This window comes from Giraffa tippelskirchi, chromosome 11 (assembly GCF_054371585.1).
Source record: "Giraffa tippelskirchi isolate mGirTip1 chromosome 11, T2T-mGirTip1v1.2.pri, whole genome shotgun sequence".
NCBI classification, from domain to species: Eukaryota; Metazoa; Chordata; class Mammalia; order Artiodactyla; family Giraffidae; genus Giraffa; species Giraffa tippelskirchi.
In genome coordinates, this window is record NC_137285.1 from 32146087 (window position 1) to 32167307 (window position 21221).

General features: G+C 35.2%; 1 long non-coding RNA gene across 1 annotated transcript in view; it reads left to right on the forward strand.

The window, feature by feature from the left end:
* The window catches only part of LOC145526902 (uncharacterized), a 153594-nt gene that overhangs the window by 44380 nt on the left and 87993 nt on the right, over window positions 1-21221 (forward strand). The window lies entirely within an intron of this gene.

A 21221-nucleotide genomic window follows, 5' to 3' on the forward strand; every position in this document is an offset into this window, starting at 1 on the left:
ATTAAAAAATAAAACTGTTATATCACTTTTAAAAATATAACCAATGGAATCTAAATGCATGTTTGATATTATGTACTACTACTCAGTTTTAAACATGACAACTTCTTTTTAACATTCAGAAGTTTACATTTTTCTTTTACCTTAGACTTTATTTACATCCTTAACCCTGTAAAAAATTTTATATTAATAATTTATTTTCAATCAATTTATCTCTTTGGAATCTCCTCATATAATAAAATATAAAGAGTTTGAAAGGTTAGTATAATATTAATTCTACCTATCTAATATCTTTGATTGATTTTACATAAATTCTTGTATAACACTTATATGCATATAAATTAGTGTACATATATATTAATGTGGGTTTATATGCAATTTCAAAATTTGTTTCCCATAACAAGAACCTATGAGGCATTACATTTATTTTCCTAACTTACTAATACTATATTATAACGTTAATTGCTGCACTCAGTATGCCAGCAAATTTGGAAAACTCAGCAGTGGCCACAGGACTAGAAAAGATCAGTTTTCATTCCAACCCAAAGAAAGGCAGTGCCAAAGAATGTTCAGACTACCGCATGATTGCACTCATCTCACACTCTAACAAAGTAATGCTCAAAATTCTCCAAGAGAGGCTTCAGCAGTATGTGAACCGAGAACTTCCAGATGGATTTATAAAAGGCAGAGAAACCTGAGATCAAACTGCAAACATCCGTTGGATCATCGAAAAAGCAAGAGTTCCAGAAGAACATCTACTTCTGCTTCATTGACTAAGCTAAAGTCTTTGACTGTGTGGAGCACAAGAAACTGTGGAATATTCGTAAAGAGATGGGAATGCCAGACCATCTGACCTGCCTCCTGAGAAATCTGTATGCAGATCAAGAAGCAATAGAACCAGGCATGGAACAATGGACTGTTTCCAAATTGGGAAAGGAATATGTCACGACTGCATATTGTCACCCTGCTTATTTAGCTTATATACAGAGTACACCATGTGAAATGCAGGGCTGGATGAAGCCCAAGCAGGAATCAAGATTACCAAGAGAAATATCAATAACCTCAGATAGGCAGATGACACCACCCTTATGGCAGAAAACAAAGAAGAACTAAAGCCTCTTGATGAAAGTGAAAAAGGAGAGTGAAAAAGATGGCTTAAAACTCAACATTCAGAAAACTAAGATCATGGTATCTGATCCCATCACTTCATGGGAAATAGATGGGGAAACAATGGAAACAGTGACAGACTTTATTTTGGGGGGGCTCTAAAATCACTGCAGATGGTCACTGCAGCTATGAAATTAAAAGATGCTTGCTCTTGGAAAAAATGCTATGACCAACCTAGACAGCATATTAAAAAGCAGAGACATTACTTTGCCAGCAAAGGCCTGTCTAGTCAAGGCTATGGTTTTTCCAGTAGTCATGTATGGATGTGAGTGTTGCACTATAAAGAAAGCTGAGTGCCAAAGAATTGATGCTTTTGAACTGTGGTACTGGATAAGACTCTTGAGAGTCCCTTGGACTGCAGGGGGATCCAACCAGTTCATCCTAAAGGAAATGAGTCCTGAATATTCATTGGAAGGACGGATGCTGAAGCTGAAACTCCAGTACTTTGGCCATCTGATGTGAAGAACTGACTCATTGGAAAAGACCCTGATGCTGGGAAAGATTGAAGGCAGGAGGAGAAGGGGATGACAGAGAATGAGATGGTTGGATGGCATCACTGACTCATTGGACATGAGTTTGAATAAGCTCTGGGAGTTGGTGATGGACAGGGAAGCCTGGCATGCTGCAGCCCATAAGGTCAGAAACAGTTGAACATGACTGAGTGACTGAACTGAGATATTATAATGATTACATGTGTGCATGCTAAGTTGCTTCATTTTGTCTGACTCTTTGCAGCCCTATGGACTGTAGCCCGCCAGGCTCCTCTGTCCATGAGGTTCACCAGGCAAGAATACTGGAGTGGGTTGTCATGCCCTCCTTCAGGGGATCTCCTGGACCCAGGCTCGAGCCTCGGTCTCCCGCATTGCAGGCAGATATTTTACAGTCTGAGTCACCAGGGAAGACCTTAAGTGATTTAAGCAGCTTGATAAATAATTATTAAAGATAAAAAGTAACAGTATTGGAAATGAATCTCAATGAAATGAATGTTTCCCATGTATTGTAAATAAAAGGGATATTTCAAATCTATAAAATACAATTAGTCTACTGACTTACTTATTATTTTGCTTTTTTTTGACAGAAAGTGTAAATTATTAAATATTTTAAAAGATGAAATAACATTAGGAGTGACTAATTACTTCATGTTATTAATTGTTAAAATAATTTTAACAATTTTTTTGAATATCATCTAAGTTTTTAAAAATTACATAAAGGTGTTTACCATTTGGGTTTGTTTATTCTAACCTAAGAATTTTTATTTTATAATAAAACATTTCAGTCACATTTAAAAGAATTAGTGTCAACAGTCTTTATCAAGTAGTGTCAAAATGCTATTTTAATTGATTGAAGATGTTTTGCTCTTCAGATTTGTCCTGAATGGGTATTAAGAATTACTAAAAGTAATTGATAATCTGTTAATAGATGTATGTGTGTGTGTATTTAAATCTGATGTTTCTTACCTGGCCTCCCAGAAATCTCTCTCAAAAAAGATGCATAATTGTTAAAATAGCAGGAAATGGAAAAGAAAATTCGCTAAATGAAAATGACTATTATTTGTACCACAACACTTTACATATATTTCATTATGAGATAAATATAGATAGAAATGTGCATGAAAGAGATAAATACAGAAAGTTTTATAAATTTATGGTAAGTTAATTGTGAGGATTTTTTTTTTTTTAATTTGGATAACCTAGAGGTTTGTATGCCTGCGAAACTAAGCCATAATGAGATTACAAATGCCTGTTGTTATGTTTGTATATAAAAAGAGCTACTCTGAGGACTTTTCTGGTGGTCCAGTAGTTAGTACAGAGAACCCAGGTTTGATCCCTGGTCATGGAACTAAGATCCCAGATACCACAGAGCAACTAAGCCAGTGCACGCTCCAATATTGACCCTGCACACAACAGACACCACACAACACAACTAGAGAACTCATGTGCTGCAACTGCTCAAGCCTGGGAGCCACAACTAGAGAGTCCATGTGCCAAAACAAAAGATGACACAACAAAGATCCTGTGTGTTGCAACTAGTACCAGATGCAGCCAAATAAGTAAATATCTTTAAAAAGGAAAAAAAAAAAAAAAGCTGCCCTGAACGCTGCTGAATAATGTTCAATTGTCAAATAAAAATACTAGTGTCAGGAGTCTCTAAAAAAGGGTAAGAAATGATAGAAACCAGAAAAAAAGGAGTAATTGGAAGCCATGAGAGGAAGATATGCATTGATAGTGAGTTAGGATATAAATACAGCAAGATGGGTGTTTGTGTTTGTGTTGTGAGGAATGGGGTGGGGAGGAGAGATTGATTGGGAGAAAGGGAGGAGAGAGAAGTTGGGCTTTCTTAGTTTTTCACTTGAATGGCTAAAAAATTAATGGTCCCATAACCTGAGATTGAGAATTCCTGACATAAACAAATTTGGGACAAAGTTTTTGGAAAGATTTCTAATTCTGACACCTTGAATTAACTCAGGGAAATCATTTTAATATTTTTGATATTCACTTAGGTTTGAAATTTTGGGGAAAATTCTGAACTAGTGACATACATTTAGGAGTCATCATAGAATTCACTGTGGAGATTTAGAAGAAGTAGTTAGACTTGCACACATAGAGATAAATTGCAAAAGTTATGGTAGGAAGAGCAATACAGTGGAAGTCAAATATTGAGCTGTCTTCTTCAGACCTCTGGTTTTGCATTACTAATTACTACAAGAACTCTGCTCAGATTCCCTGACCTTGACTCCAGTGTAAAATCTTAAAATTTAATTTGCTATTGTCCCGTTAATAAGATCTTGCTTTTCTGAATTTACTTAATCTATTGCAGTTTTTCTTTCAGTTATCCAAGCACAAATCTCTGATTAATCCATCATATTGCATTTTGACTCTTTCTAATATGAAGACAGATATTAAGTTCAAGTCTGTTTTCCATATCACTATGTTTTCAAATACCTCATCCCTAACTTTGAATATCTTTGTAAATGAACTGCTGACCATCTGTTCTTCTTTTCCCCATGGTATATTATAATACTTCCATATTAATCTTTCTAACAAATCATTTGTATTATGTCTGTTTCTGATTTAAGAATATCTGAATTAATCTGGGGTTCTGAAAACATTATTTTAAAAAAATTCTCAGAATACTAACTGAAAAATCAATTGTAAATTTTTGAAAGATGTGTAAATTTTTTTACTTTGAATCACAACTTATAGACATTAATATTTTAGCTTTTATTTTTTATGTATACAGTAAGGAAAATAAAACATACTTATGCTTAGACATTTAATACATTGAGTGTATTAAATGAACATAAATGGAAAACAACAAAAATATTAACAAATTAAATCTAATAATATATAAAAATATACATCATGAACAATTGATACTTATTCTGGTCATGTAATACTAGTTCAACATTTGAAAATCAAGTAATACAATTCATCATTGTTGTTTTTGTTGTTCAGTTGCCAAATCGTATCAGACTCATTGGAACGTCATGGAGTGCAGTGTTCCAGTCTTCTTTGTCCTCCACTATCTCCCAAGGTTTGCTCAAATCCATGTCCAAAGAGTTGGTGATGTTATCTAACCATCTCACCTTCTGCTGCCTTCTTTTGCCTTCAGTAACTTCCAGCATCAGAATCTCTTCCAATGAGTCAGCTTTTTGCATCTAGTGGCTAAAGTATTGGAGTTTCAACCTCAGCAACAGTCCTTTCAATGAATATTCAGGGATGATGTCTTTTAGGACTGACTGGTTTAATCTCCTTGCAGTCCAAGGGGCTCTCAAGAGTCTTCATCAAGATCACAATTCAGAAACATCAGTTCTTTGGTGCTCAGCCTTCTTTATGGGCCAATACTCACACCTGTACAGACTACTGGAAAAAAAATAGCTTTGACTATGCAGATCTTTGTTGTCAAATTGATGTCTTTGCTTTTTAATACACTGTCTAGATTTATCATAGCTTGCCTTCCAAGGAGCAAATGTCTTTCCGTTTCATGGTTACAGTCAATATCCACAGTGATTTTGGAGACCAGAAACGTAAATTCTGTCACTATTTCCACTTTTTCCTCTTCTATTTGCCATGAAATGATGGGAGCAGTTGTCGTGATCTTAGTTTTTTGACTGTCGAGATGTAAGCCAGCTTTTTGCTCTCCTCTTTCACCTTCATCAAGAGGCTCCTAAGTTCCATTTCACTTTTTGCCTTAAGGGTGGTGTCATCTGCATATCTGAGGTTGTTGATATTTCTCCCAGAAATCTTGATTCCAGCTAGTGATTCATCCAGCCTGGCTTTTGAAATGTTTTACTCTGCATATAAATTTAAATAAACAGGGTGACAGTACACAGCCTTGTCTTATTCCTTTTCCATTTTAGAACCAGACACTTGTTCTATGCCTGATTCTAACTGTTGCTTCTTGACTCACATAGGGGTTTCTCAGAAGTCAGATAAGGTGATCTGTTACTCCCATCTCGTTAAGATTTTTTCCAGTTTATTGTGATCTATCAAAGGCTTTAGCGTAGTTAATCAAACAAGTAGATATTTTTCTGGAACTTCCTTGCTTTCTCTGTGACTCAACAAATGATAGCAATTTCATCTCTGGTTCCTCTGTCTCTTTGAAACCCACATTGTACATCTGAAAGTTCCTTTGGCATTGCCCATTTTTAGGATTGGAATGAAAACTAAAAATTTCTTGTCCGGAGGTTCATGACATTGTCCAGGAGACAGGGATCAAGACCATCCCCATGGAAAAGAAATGCAAAAAAGCAAAATGGCTGTGTGAGGAGTCCTTACAAATAGCTGTGAAAAGAAGAGAAGTGAAAAGCAAAGGAGAAAAGAAATGATATTCCCATTTGGATGCAGAGTTCAAAAGAATAGCAAGAAGAGATAAGAAAGCCTTCCTTAGCGATCAATGCAGAGAAATAGAGGAAAACAACAGAATGGGAAAGACTAGAGATCTCTTCAAGAAAATTAGAGATACCAAGGGAACATTTCATGCAAAGATGGGCTTGATAAAGGACAGAAATGGTATGGACCTAACAGAAGCAGAAGATATTAAGAAGAGGTGGCAAGTATACACAGACGAACTGTACAAAAAAGATCTTTACGACCCAGATAATTACGATGGTGTGATCATTCACCTAGAGCCAGACATCCTGGAATGTGAAGTCAAGTGGGCCTCAGGAAGCATCATTACGAACAAAGTTAGTAGAGGTGATGTAATTGCAGTTGAGCTATTTCAAATCCTGAAAGATGATGCTGTGAAAGTGGTGCACTCAATATGTCAGCAAATTTGGAAAACTCAGCAGTGGCCCCAAGATTGGAAAAAGTCAGTTTTCATCTCAACCCCAAAGAAAGGCAATGCCAAAGAATACTCAAACTACCGCACAGTTGCACTCATCTCACACACTGGTAAAATAATGCTCAAAATTCTCCAAGCCAGGCTTCAGCAATAGGTGAACCGTGAACTTCCAGATGTTCAAGCTGGTTTTAGAAAAGGCAGAGGAACCAGAGATCAAATTGGCAACATCCGCTGGATCATCGAAAAAGCAAGAGAGTTCCAGAAAAACATCTATTTCTGCTTTATTGACTATGTCAAAGCCTTTGACTGTGTGGATCACAATAAACTGTGGAAAATTCTGAAAGAGATGGGAATACCAGACCACCTGACCTGCCTCTTGAGAAAAACAGTGAAAAAGTTGGCTTAAAGCCTTAGCTTTTAATACTTGTAAAGCCCTTTCAGACAATCACTTTGCCTTCTTGCATTTCTTTTTCACTGGGATCGTTTTGGTCACTGCCTCCTTTATGATGTTACTAACTTCCATCCATAGTTTCTCAGGCACTCTGTCTACCAGATCTAATCCCTTGAATCTATCCATCACCTCCACTGTATTATCATAAGGGATTTGATTTAGGTCATACCTGAATAGCCTAGTAGTTTTCCTTACTTCTTCAACTTAAGCCTGAATTGTGCAATAAAGTGTTCATGATCTGAATTGCAGTCAACTCCAGGTCTTGTTTTTGCAGACTGTATAGAGCTTCTCCATCTTTGGCTGCAAAATACATAATCAATCTGATTTCAGTTGACCATCTGCCAATATCATTGTGCAGAGTTTTCTCTTGTTTTATTTGAAAAGTTTGTTTCAATGTAGCTATGTAGAAGATACCAAAAATCAACCAAAAAAAAACACCTCCCCCTAGACTGTTAAGTAGCAGGTTAATAGATACATCTCATTTGCTTTCCTATATATCAACAACAAAGAAATGAAATTATAATTTAATTTAATAACACAATGTCTTTACAGTAACGTAAAATGAAATGCTGCTGCTGCTGCTAAGTCGCTTCAGTCGTGTCCGACTCTGTGCGACCCCATAGATGGCAGCCCACCAGGCTCTGCCGTCCCTAGGATTCTCCAGGCAAGAATACTGGAGTGGGTTGCCATTTCCTTCTCCAGTGCATAAAAGGGAAAAGTGAAAGTGAAGTCGCTCAGTCATGTCCGACTCTCAGCGACCCCATGGACTATAGCCTACCAGGCTCCTCCATCCATGGGATTTTCCAGGAAAGAGTATTGGAGTGGGGTGCCATTGCCTTCTCCAGTAAAATGAAATACGTAGGGATAAATTTAAATAAATATGAATAAAATCTATATGAGTGAAAGTAAAGAACTCAGATGAACAATCAAAGAGGAGCCAAATAAATGGTAATACTTTTCATGTTTATGAGTAGAGCACTCAATAATTTTATTTTTTCAAACTTCAAACATTTTATTTTGTATTGGGGTGTAGCTGATTAACAATGTTGTGATACTTTCAGGTGATCATGAAGAGACCCAGGGATACATATATATTTATCCATTCATACCCAAAATCCCCTCCCATCCAGGCTGCCTTTATAACACTGAGCAGAGTTCTATGCTCTATACAGTAGATCCTTGTTGGTTATCCATTTTAATATAGCAATGTACATATGTCCATCCCAGATTCCCTAACTATCCCTTCCCCTGGCATCCATAAGTTCATTTTCTAAGTCTGAGTGTCTTTCTCTTTTGTAAGTAAGCTCTTTTTAGATTCTACATATAAGGGATGCCATATGATATTTATCCTTCTCTGCCTGACTTATTTCACTCAGTATGACATTCTCTAGGTCCATTCATATTGCTACAAATGGCATTATTTTCTTCTTTTTAATGGCTGAGTAGTATTCCGTTGAGTATACTCAATATTTTTAAGATATCAGTTCTTACTAATCTGATTTGTATATTTAAAACAATCCCAAGCAATATTTCACCAAGTTACTTAGTGGATAACAACAAACTAATTCTCAGTCTTATATGGAAAGACAAAATACCCCACATGAAAATTTATGTCTACACAAAACCTCCATACATATCTTTATAGCAACTTTATTCATAATTGTTAAAACTTGGAAGGAATATGGACGTTCTTCAATAGATAAATTGACGAATGTGTGACATCTATGCAATAAAATATTATTCAGTGATAAAAGGAAATGAGCTATAAAGTCTCAAAAACATGGATAAATCCAAATGCAAATTTCTGAGTGCAAGAAGCCAATCTGACAATGCTACGTATGTAGGATTCGAATTATATTACATTCTGAAAAGGCACAACTATGGAGACAGTAAAAAGATGAATGACTGCCAAGGTTTCAAAGTTAGGGAAAACAGATGAATATGTGGAGAACAGTGGATTTTTATGACAGTGAAACTTCTGTATGACATTGTGATGGTGAATTCATGTAATTAAATTTGTCAAAATCTATAAAATATACAACACAAATAGTGGGTTCTAGCATAAACTATTCACTTTAGTTTATAATAGTGTATCAATGTTGTCTCATCAATTAAACAAATATACCAAATTAATGCTGGATGTTAATGTTAAGGGAAAGTGTCTACTGGGAAAGACAGGAAATGTGGAGGAGAAGGGAGTATGGGCAGTCTCCATACCTTCTGTTCCAATGTTTTAAACATAAAACTGTGCTAAAAAGTCTATTAATTAAAGAACTGTGATACAGATGCCAAACTAGAAGTCTTATTAGCAAAGATGACAGATTCCACTGCTAGTCTCTCATGGACCTTACCATATCATGCATGGAAATATTCTGAGTTTGTTTTTGGATACATTCCTAGATATCCATCTGTTTTGGGAGTTTGTATCATTATGATTAACTGTTATAAAGATGAAGATGTATTGCTTTAAATATCATTGAGGCCAGTATTTTTTATCTTGCATGAAAATATGTACAATATTGATGAATTCTAAACATTCAAACACTCCTCTTCCTTTCCTTTTCCATGAAAAGGAAATACAGGCTGAGATTATGTTTCTATTTCATAATTTTCACTTTCAGGTGAAAGTACAAATTGGAAAATTCTGTTTAAAAGTTAGTGGAAATTTTCACCAAACTCTGTAAACAGTGATGTGAAAAAAGATGTGCTTTTTCCTAGAATTGTTCCCTAGTTTTTCTCAGCATTTATCATGAAAAATGTAAATATTTAGAAAAGCCAAAGGAATTGTATTTCATTGGCTATATATTGCTGCCAGGATAAATCCTAGACAATTTTATGTTTTGATATGTATGTTTTGATTCATACATTTATGTTTTGACTCATGAAATCATCTCCTCAACCAACAAAATAAATTTATTTATCTCCCACAAAAATTTTGTTCTGTCTCTTTGTATAATTTCTTTCCTAATCTTAACTCTCTTTCTTTTTTTTTTCTATCTTACCCCATTTTGGGGAACTACCAATCTGCTTTCTGTCACTAGATGTTTGTTTGCATTTTATGGAACTTTATGAAAGCTAAATTGTACAGTATAAACTCTTTTTTGTCTGATTATTTTCATTTAACATAACTATTTTTAATTTCATCCATATTGTTGTGTGCCAGTGATTTGTGTTTTTTTTTTAATTAATGGATACTATTCCATTCTATGGCTATAGCACACCTGGTTTATCCATTCACCAGTCAATAGACGTTGGTTTATTTAGAGTTTTGTGGTATTGCATATAGACCTGCTGTGTGAATATGTCTATACAAATACCTGTGTGGAACATACACTTCTACTCCTATGTAAATACTAAATACCTAAGAGTAAAATGGCTTTACCATTTGTTAAAAAATTGGTTATTTTTCCCCAAAGTAGCTATTTTATTTTACATTCCTGCCACCAGTTTACAAGTTTCTTTTTTTTAAAGCAGATGTATGATTTTCCTTTATTTTTCTCTGCTCAGTGATTTACTTTTTAACTTTAAAAGCCTGGAAGCTTTCAAATTTTATGTACAATTTATCAAATTTAATGGATCATATTTTCTTTTAGTATCTAAGAAATACCAATTTAAGATAAAGATTTTCTCTATTTGTTCTTCCACATATTTTCTAGATTTAGTTTTTATGTTTAGGTATATAACATGCTTTGAATTAATTTTTGTGGATGCTGTAAGTACGCATTAAATTCTGTTTATTTACTTATTCTTGCTTTTAAATATCCAATTTTCCCAGCATCAATTGTTGAAGAGGCAATCTATTTTTCCTTTGGGTTATCTGTAGATCTCATTTGATAATCAATTGGACACACATACGTAGGCCTATATCTGGGATCTTTATCCTGTGCCAATATTCTTTTGTCTATACCCATGCCCAAACCACACTGTACTGATTATTGTGGCTTTATAAGAAGTCTGGAAATCAAACAGTATAATCACTTTATCTTTCTTTTTCCTTTTAAAGTTCTTTTTCACCTTTAAAATTTTTGGTTAATTTAAGTTCTTTGAATTTGTATCAACGCGTATTAAGAAAAAATTTTTTCTTGGATTTTTATTGTGATTGTACTAAATCTGTACATGAGTTTGGGGAAAATTGTTATTCTATTGATATTCAGTCTTCTCACTCATAGCAAAGGTATATTTCTAAATTCATGTCAGTCAGCAATGTTTTGTTGTTTGCTGTGGGGAGGCTTGGCATATCTTTTGCCAGGTGTGACTCAACTCAGGGAGAAGACTAGGATCCAATTGAGTTCCCCATGTCATTTTTTTCTGGGCTTCCCTGGAGCTCAGATAGTAAAGAATCCACTGACAGTGCAGAAGACTGGGGTTCGATCCCTGTGTTGGGAAGATCCCCTGAGGAAGGAAATGGAAACCCACTCCAGTAACCTTGTCTGGAGAATTCCATGCCAAGAGGAGCCTGGCAGGCTAGAGTCCATGGGGTCACAAAAAGTAAGACACGACTGAGCAACTACCACTAACTAACTGTCATTGTTTCCAGACAGTAAGCTGAGCAGTCATAGGCTCCTTCATCTGTTTCCTGAGTCTTTGGAGTCACTGTCTTCTGTTGCTTGTTGACAATGTTATGAAAACCATGGCTTTATATATTTTGTTCAGTTTTTTAAATTGATTTATGCTGTAAGATCCAGGCTTCCCTGGTGGCTCAGAATGTAAAGCGTCTGCTTGCAATGCGGGAGACGTGGGTTCAATCCCTCGGTTGGAAAGATCCCCTGGAGAAGGAAATGGCAACCCACTCCAGTACTCTTGCCTGAAAAATCTCATGGGCAGAGAAGCCTGGTAGGCTACAGCCCATGGGATCGCAAAGAGTTGGACATGACTGAGCGACTTCACTTTCATTTTTCACATTCATGCTGTAAAATCCCTTCTACTCCATTTTGGCTGGAAGGTAGATTGATATGATAGATTTTTTAGCAAGAAAAGTATTAAGGTTTTTGATGGGTGTTTGCCTTTGGTTCAGAGAAACAGCATAGAGTATTAGGACTAACAGATATATGTGCCCACTTGCTCAGTCATATCCAGCTCTTTGCGACCCCATGGACTGTAACCCGTCAGGCTCCTCTGTCCATGGGATTTTCCAGGCAAGAATACTGGAGTGGATTACCACTTTCTCTTCCAGGGGATCTTCCTGACCCAGAGATTGAATCTGAATCCTCTGCATTCCAGAGGAATTCTTTACCGTTGAACTATCAGGGAAGCCCTGATATATATATATATATATATATATATACACACATATACATATACATATATATTACTATGTATAAAATAGGTAGCTAATAAGAACCTCCTGTATAGCACAAGGAACTCTACTCAGTTCTCTGCAGTGATCTAAATGGGAAAGAAATCCAAAAATGAGGGGATATATATATAGATATAGATATAGATATAAAAGCATATAGCTGATTCACTTTGTTGTTCAGCAGAAACTAACACAACTTTGTAAAGCAACTATACTCCAATAAAAATAAATTTAACAAAATAATAAACCAGATTGACAGTGTGATCCTCTGTACTATAAATTCACTAAAGCCATTTACCATCACTCCTAAATTTTTTCATCCTCAAAACCAATCATGTGTATGGCACATAGACAGTTGAAAGACTCCTTAGGTCTCTTGATTAGGGAGGTAATTTTATTAATAATGAATTTTATCATTCATTAATTCCTATGGGGCTTAAATAAATTTTTAAACCATGCATATTTTGAATTATTTTCTTAGCATAATATAGATTTATTTGACATAAATAGATTTAGTGAATATCTAGGTTTTTCAAAAATTCCTACAGTATCTTAACCAGTGTTAAATTATAAAATATGAGTCAATCTTTTACTACTTCTTGAGAAGTATAGGCTACACTCTAATGACTAATAGCCTTCTATAAACTTTTTACTTTAAAAACTTACCGTTTCTATAAGTTTTACATTGTCATAATTGGCCTTTACTAAAGAGAGTTACACAGCTTTTAAATGATATATTACTTAAATATATTAAATAAGATGAAAATGAATTGAGTTTTTTGCCTTTACTTAATTGAAAAACTAAAATAGATAATATATTTCTCATTAAGTTTTATACTCAAATCAAATCAAAACTCTACAATGTAAATGACATTTTTATACTATGTTTTCTTATCTCCTATTTTACTAGCCATTGGTTTTAATAAAATTCTTTTAAGATAGATCTTTCCACTTTGGGGAATGAAGGAAAAAACCAAGATTCATGGTTTTTTGATAGCTGAAGGAAGAATAATAGGTATCAGACTCACTAGCAACAATGGCAGCATGTTAGTGGTGTTGAGTCCTACAAGTTCTTATTAGCTGTACCATTCTGCTTTGAAAGCCTAATTCCCAGTACTTCTTCATTCAATTCTAATATTTCTTGTGAAAAGAGACTATTACAGTCATTCTTTTCCAAGAAACTCTTAAGTCCTCTAACTATGAAATTTTACCTCCCATCAAACTTAATGCTTAGAGCATTAATAGTAATTAATTAAATTAATTAACAGCATTAATAGCTAATTAATTAGCATTAACATTAATTGATGTTTATTAATGTTTAATATTAATCTTTCCACAACTGTTTTGTGTATTCATCTCTACTCTTCAGGTATATTGTATGTTCACTGGAGACAGGGCTGTGATTTTGTTTGTTTGTTTTCATGAGTTCACTATTGAAGCAATTAAATATTGACTTTTTAATACTGCTAATATTAAATATTTGTTGTTCAGTTCAGTTTAGTTCAGTCGCTCAGTCGTGTCCGACTCTTTGCAACCCCATGAATCGCAGCACGCCAGGCCTCCCTGTTCATCACCAACTCCTGGAGTTTACCCAAACCCATGTCCATTGAGTCGGTGATGCCATCCAACCATCTCATCCTCTGTCGTCCCCTTCTCCTCCTGCCCCCAATCCTTCCCAGCATTAGGGTCTTTTCCAATGAGACAACTCTTTGCATGAGGTGGCCAAAGTATTGGAGTTTCAGCTTCAACATCAGTCCTTCCAATGAACACCCAGGACTGATCTCCTTTAGAATGGACTGGTTGTATCTCCTTGTAGTCCAAGGGACTCTCAAGGGTCTTCTCCAACACCACAGTTCAAAAGCATCAATTCTGCAGCGCTCAGCTTTCTTCACCGTCCGACTCTCACATCCATACATGACCACTGGAAAAACCACAGCCTTAACTAGATGGACCTTTGTTGGCAAAGTAATGTCTCTACTTTTAAATGTGCTATCTAGGTTGCTCATAACCTTCCTTCCACGAAGTAAGCATCTTTTAATTTCATGGCTGCAACCACCATCAGCAGTGATTTTGGAGCCCAAAAAAATAAAGTCTGACACTGTTTCCACTGTTTCCCCATCTATTTCCCATGAAGTGATGGGACCAGATGCCATGATCTTAGTTTTCTGAATGTTGAGCTTTAAGCCAACTTTTTCACTCTCCTCTTTCACTTTCATCAAGAGGCTCTTTAGTTCTTCTTCACTTTCTGCCATAAGGAAGGGTGGTGTCATCTGCATATCTGAGGTTATTGATATTTCTCCCAGCAATCTTGATTCTAGCTTGTGTTTCTTCCAGCCTAGCATTTCTCATGATGTACTCTGCATAGAAGTTAAATAAGCAGGGTGACAATATACAGCCTTGACGTACTCCTTTTCCTATTTGGAACCAGTCTGTTGTTCCATGTCCAGTTCTAACTGTTGCTTCCTGACTTGCATAGAGGTTTCTCAAGAGACAGGTCAGATGGTCTGGTTTCCCATCTCTTTCAGAATTTTCCACAGTTTATTGTGATCCACACAGTCAAAGGCTTTGACATAGTCAATAAAGCAGAAATAGATGTTTTTCTGGAACGTTCTTGCTTTTTCAATGATCGAGCGGATGTTGCCAATTTGATCTCTGGTTCCTCTGCCTTTTCTAAAACCAGCTTGAACATCTGGAAGTTCACGGTTCACGTATTGCTGAAGCCTGGCTTGGAGAATTTTGAGCATTACTTTACCAGCGTGTGAGATGAGTGCAATTGTGCGGTAGTTGTTGACTGCAGTTTAACTGAATAAAGGGGATATGAATGAGAAGTGTATTGCATTCAAATATTCAAGTGGCCCTTTGCCAGGATATAAAATACTGTGCACAACACTTTTAAATTCTGTCTTAATTGTGGACTAATACCATCACCCTCTATCACTTTTGAGACATTTAGACCAGATCTTTTAATGCACAGAAATTGAAGAAATACCTGAAGGCAAATAGAACATCCTTGCTCACCCTTTTATGATTTAATTTCTTCCCTCCACTCATTTGGACAAAAAAATGATTTGACTTTTCTAGCCAAAAAGTTGAATTGGGGTAAACAAAGTGAGAATTTCCCCCTACATATGCTTTCATTAAATACCATACTAGATTTGGGACAATACTAAATTTGGAAGTCTTTATCTCAATACAAAGGAAATGAAAGCACTGACTGAAAAGAAAGTGAAAATAAAGGAACTCAATATTGTTAGATCAAATTTTATAACTTGTGTATGTACATATTCTAATTCTAGCATGATTAATTACATTAAGATGTGTCTACTAACATTGTTTCAGCCTCTAATAATATTCTCTATTTCCAATAAGGTAGTTTGAGCATTAACTGTAATCTTAAGAGAATTGTTGATAATGAAGCTCCTATTATAACTCAGATTAATCCATTTTAGTCCTCCATGAATCCAAATGAAGGAGAAAATGTATCCACTTAAAACTTATTCTAGCCTAAGAGATGATGGTTAAAATAAATTTGTCTAGTACATATTTACCTTTTCAGTAGTACTTTTCTGATAAAATACATGCAGCAAAATGTATCATCTTAATCATTTAAAAACTTACAGTAATAAATACTTTCAGAGTTGTGTGTAGCCATCATGACCATCAATCATAACCCTTTTCATCTTGTAAAATTGAAGCTTTGAATCCATTGAACTCCCCATTCCCTCCGTCTCCAGCCATTGGTAAACACCTTGTTGCTTCTATGATTTTGACTTCTCTAAACACCTGATATAAGTGAAATCATACACTATTTGTCTTTTTGTGACTCTCTTACTTAGCATGATGCTCTCATTTCATCCTTGCTGTATGAAATATAAAAATTGCCTTTCTTTCTAAGGGTGAATAATATTCCACTGTATGTATATATTAATTTGTCAATTAATATTATCAACTTATGTCAATTGTATTGCTCTGTGTATTTATATCAATATATATCGACTTTGCTTATCTTTTCAAAGAACCAGCTCTTATTTTCATTGATCTCCTCTATTTTTTTTTTCAGACTCTATTTCATTTATTTCTGCTCTGACCTTTATTATTTCTTTCTTCTACTAATTTTGGGTTTTGTTCATTCTTCCTTTCTTAGTTTTTTTAGGAATAAGGTTAGATTTTATTTTATTTATTTATTTTTTTTTTGAGACTTTCCTTGCTTCCTGAGGTTGCCTTGTATTACTATACACTTCCTTCTTAGAACTGCTCTTGCTGCTTTCCATACATTTTGGATTACTTTGTTTCCATTTTCCAGTGTCTCCAGGTATTTTTTAATGTTCTCTTTGATTTCTTCAGTGGCTCATGGGTTGTTTAGTGGCCTATCATTTAGCCTCCACTGTATCATCCTAGTACTATATTCCTCTGTGTTGCCTAATCTACTCTTGATTCCTTCCAGTGTATTTTTATTTAAGGTATTGTATTCTTCAGCTCTCTTTGTTCTTTTTCATATTTTCTAACTTTCTTTAAACATCTCACTGCATTCATCCATTCTTCTCCCAAGTTCATTGAGCATCTTTATGATAATTACTGTAAATTTTTTTTATCAGATAGATTGCTTATTTCTACTTTGTTCAGTTTTTCTGAGGTTTTGTCTTGTTTCTTCATTTGGAACATATTCCTCTTCTCATTTTGCCTAATTATCCATGTTTATTTCCATGTGTTATGTAGGTTGGCTATACTTTCCAATCTTAGAAAAATGACATTACATGGGATTTGTCCTCTGGGGGCCAGCAGCACACCTCTCTTTTGTCACCAGAGCTACATTCTCTATGGGTGCTCCCTATGTGAGGTATGTGGGCTCTTCTATTTTGGTGGGGCCAACTATTGTGGGTGTGCTAATAAGTGGGGCTGAACTTCACCCAGTTGTCTGCCAGGCCATCCCTTGTGTGGTGGCTGCTGGCTTCCTGGTGGGCAGGGCCAGGTCTCCAAAGCAACTGGCTGCATGGCCTGGGACATCCCAAATAGTTCCCACCTGCTGGTCCTTGCCAGGTATATGTATGGCCTGAGGAATTCCAGAACTAGTGCTGGTCCACTTGTGGGCAAATCAGTCCTTGGCACTAGAAGGAGGATTCCAAGATAATGCTTACCAGCAACCGTGTTCTCTTGGTAGAACGAGCTCTGCAAAACGGCTGTTGTTGATCTTTATGTCCCCAGGGGAAATCCCACTTGCCTCCTGACTGCCTGGGAGGGTCTCCAAAATCACCAAGTGCTTCTGACCCAGGCTTCTTTATAACAACAGCCACTGAACTGGGTCTCAGAGTGTGTGAGATTCTACACATCATTCTGTTCTCCACGTCTCTGTGGCTAAACCATAAGCAAAGATCCTCATCTTCGAAGCCAGAACTTCTTTTGGCTCATTTTACTGGTGCAGGACATCAGGGCTGGAGACCGTAATGTGGAGCTTGAGTGCCTCGATCCTTGGGGAGAACGTCTGCGACTCTGACTATCCTTCATTTTGTGGATCAACTCCCCTCTGGGTGTCTCTACCCCTCCTACTTGTCTTGTGGTTCCTTTTTTGTGGAAAATCTTTTCTTCTAGTCTCCAGGTCCTTCTCATAGATAGTTGCACTGTAAGCATTTGTAATTTCTGTCTACCTGTGGGAGGAGCCCAAGGTCTTTTTACTCCATCATCTTGGCCATACCCTCCAAGTTTTTTTTTTTCTTTTTGATAACAAATTTTAACAGAAATGAAGTGACATCTCATTATCATTCTGATTTGTATTTCCTTGATGATTAGCAACACTAAGTATCTTCCTCTAAGCCTGTAGGACTTTTGTATGTCTTCTCTGGGGAAGTGTCTTATCAAGTCCTTTTCCATTTTAATTAGATTCTTTGTGTTTTTGCTATTGAGTTATAGGATTTCCTTTTATATTTTTGAAGCTAATCCTTTATCAGATTGTAAAAATTTTATTTCATTTACTAGGTTGCCTTTTTAATCTGTTATTGATTCCTATGCTGTGCAACAGCTTTTCAGTTTTTGATGTTATCTCATTTGTCTAATTTTTTTTTTTTTGGTTGCCTATGCTTTTGATTTCATATCCAAAAAATCTTTCCTAAGACTAATATGAAAAAATATTTTCCTATGTTTTCTTCTAGGAGATTTGTGGTTTCAGGTCTTTCATATAAGTTAATTTTTCTGTATGATGTAAAATAAGGGTCCAGTTTTATTCTTTTGCATCCTTGCCATATCTGAGTCTGTCTGAGCCTGGTTTTTGATACTTCCTATGTCTTTTCAAACTGTTTTTCTTTTCCTTAGAGTATGCCTTATAATTTTTTCCTGATAGTTGGACATTGCATACTGGATTAAAGAAACCACTGTAAACTGACCTTTGACAATGCGGTGGTAATGTGTGGAAAGATAATCATTTTTAGTGCTATGATTAGGTCTATAGAATTTATAAGCAAATGTAGCAATTTTGCCTGGAAATATACAGAAATTAATTTTATGTCTCTATATTGGCAATGTCAGTGGAAATTTAGAAATATATAATTTATAATGGTATAAAATCATTTAATAATTTGAAGTGAACCTATTGAAATATATGACAAATCCCTACACTTATATTGGGCTTCCCAGGTAGCTCAAATGGCAAAGAATCTGCCTGCAGTGCTGGAGACCTGGATCGATCCCTGAGTTGGAAAGATCCCGTGGAAAAGGGTATGGCCACTCACTCCAGTATTCTTGCCTGGAGAATTTCATGGACAGGGGAGCCTGGTGTGCTACAGTTGATGGGATTGCAAAGAGTCGGACATGACTGAGCAACTAACTTTCACTTCACTTCACACTTAATATAAATATAAAACACATCTAAGGGAAAAAAAAATAAATCCTAAATAATTGTCAGGCTAAACTTTGTTTAGATATCAGTTCTCATACAATCTACAAGCTTGAAGTAATCTGAGTAAAATTTTGCATTTATTTTTCACATTTTGAAAACTGGTAAACTTATTCTGAATTTATGTTTAAAACCATGGACAAACGACAGCCAAGGAAACCTTGAAGAAGGACAAAATTGAAGGATTTAACTTACCATATTTTAAGATTTGGTATAAATTAATAGTAATCCATGGAGATTCTTATTGATGCAGAAGTTGACAAAATGATTAATAAAACCAATAAGAGAGCCTAGGCATAACCTGAACAAATATGGTCACTTGATTTCAGATAAGGATGTCTAATAATTCAGTTTTTTGATAAATTATACTGGAGCAATTGGATATTTACATGGGAAATAAATTATTACTCATATTAAATCATTCACAAAATGATTGTAGGATGGATTATAGTCCTAAATGTTGAAATTAAAAAAAAAAATTGCCAGAAGAAAGCTTGTAAGAATAACTTCATGTACCTGGAGTAAGTGAGGAGTTCTTAAGGATACAAGAAAGTAAGGAAGCATTAATCATAAAATTCAAAAATTGATACATTAATCCTCATTAATTATAAGATCTTTTGCTTATCAAAATACACCTTTAAGAGAGGAAAAGTCAAGTGGTGGATAAGCAAAAGGTATTCTTCCTACACCCAATTGAGAAAGGATTCATATCTGGAATATACAAGGAACTCTAAAACTTCAATGAAAGCAAGAAAAATAATCCAATAGCAAAGGGCTTAAATACCAGATCATTCATAAAAGAGGATATGAAAATTTGGTTAACATCAACATACCTTAAAGAAAATGTAAAATCTATGGTGACATATACAGAACAGATAGCAAATATTATAAAAACTGTCAACACCAGAGGTTGATGTGACTCTGGAGAAATTGGAACCCTCATAAAATGCTTGCTGGAGTATAGGTTGGTTAAACCAGTTTGGACAACTGGCAATATTTACTAATCCTAACATTTACTGGTCTTATGTCCTAGTAATTCAACTCCTATAGAAATAAATGCACAGTTTCACAGAAGGTAAGACTATTTTACATTATAATACCCCAGACTGGAAATAGCTCAAATGTGCAACAGTGATAGAACAGATGCATCAACTGTAGTATACGATAGAACGTGAGTGCATGCTCAGTCACGTCCGACTCTTTTCAAACCCATTGACTGCAGCCCACCAGGCTCCTCTGTCCATGGAATTTTCCAGGCAAGAATACTGGAGTAGGTTGCCATTTCCTAATAATGGAATACAATACATCAATAAAAAAGAAAAAAGTCTGAAACCACAATATGTTATTTCTCACATATATGTGTGTGTGTATATATATATATATACATATATATATATAATTTTATCTTCTGAAAAGCTGCATATATTATACTGAAAAAGCTAGATAAAAGTAGCTACATTTTATATTATTTTATTTCAAAAAAGGTAAAGAATAGGCAATCCAACTGGTAACCCTAAAAGTCAGAATACTGGTTACTTCTGTGTGTGTGTGTGTGTGTGTGTGTGTGTGTGTGTTGGTGTTGATTCAGAAAGACAATGGAGAATTTTTCTAGAGTGGGTGTTAAATAGGGGTATGTACATATGTGTAAAGTTACATGGGCTCTTTATTTAAGATTGTTGTACTTTATAAACCATTTTACTATATATATATGGCCCACTTGTAAAAATATATATTATATATGTATATTTTATATATATATATTCTAAAATTTCTTGTGACAATTTTGTTTATAACTTTATAGTATTGATTTAGATGAGGATACTTCAGTGCTAATTGATTACAATTAAAGTTGAGTTTGTATACCCAATAGACTGAATTTTTGATGTCTTTTGCTTTTAATTCTCCCAAGGCCAATCTAACATAATCTCATAGACAAATAGATCCATAAATCGATAGCTGTGATATATATGTTATTCTCTGTTTTCAACAATGTGGAGTATAGATATCTTTATAATAGGGAGTAGATTTTTTTAATCAAAAGTCTATATGTGGAAGTTGTTTTTAATAGGTATGAGATATAATTTAAAAGTTAAATTATGCCAGGCTTAAGAGCTGTTTTAGGCTTTTATTTTTCAGTTCCT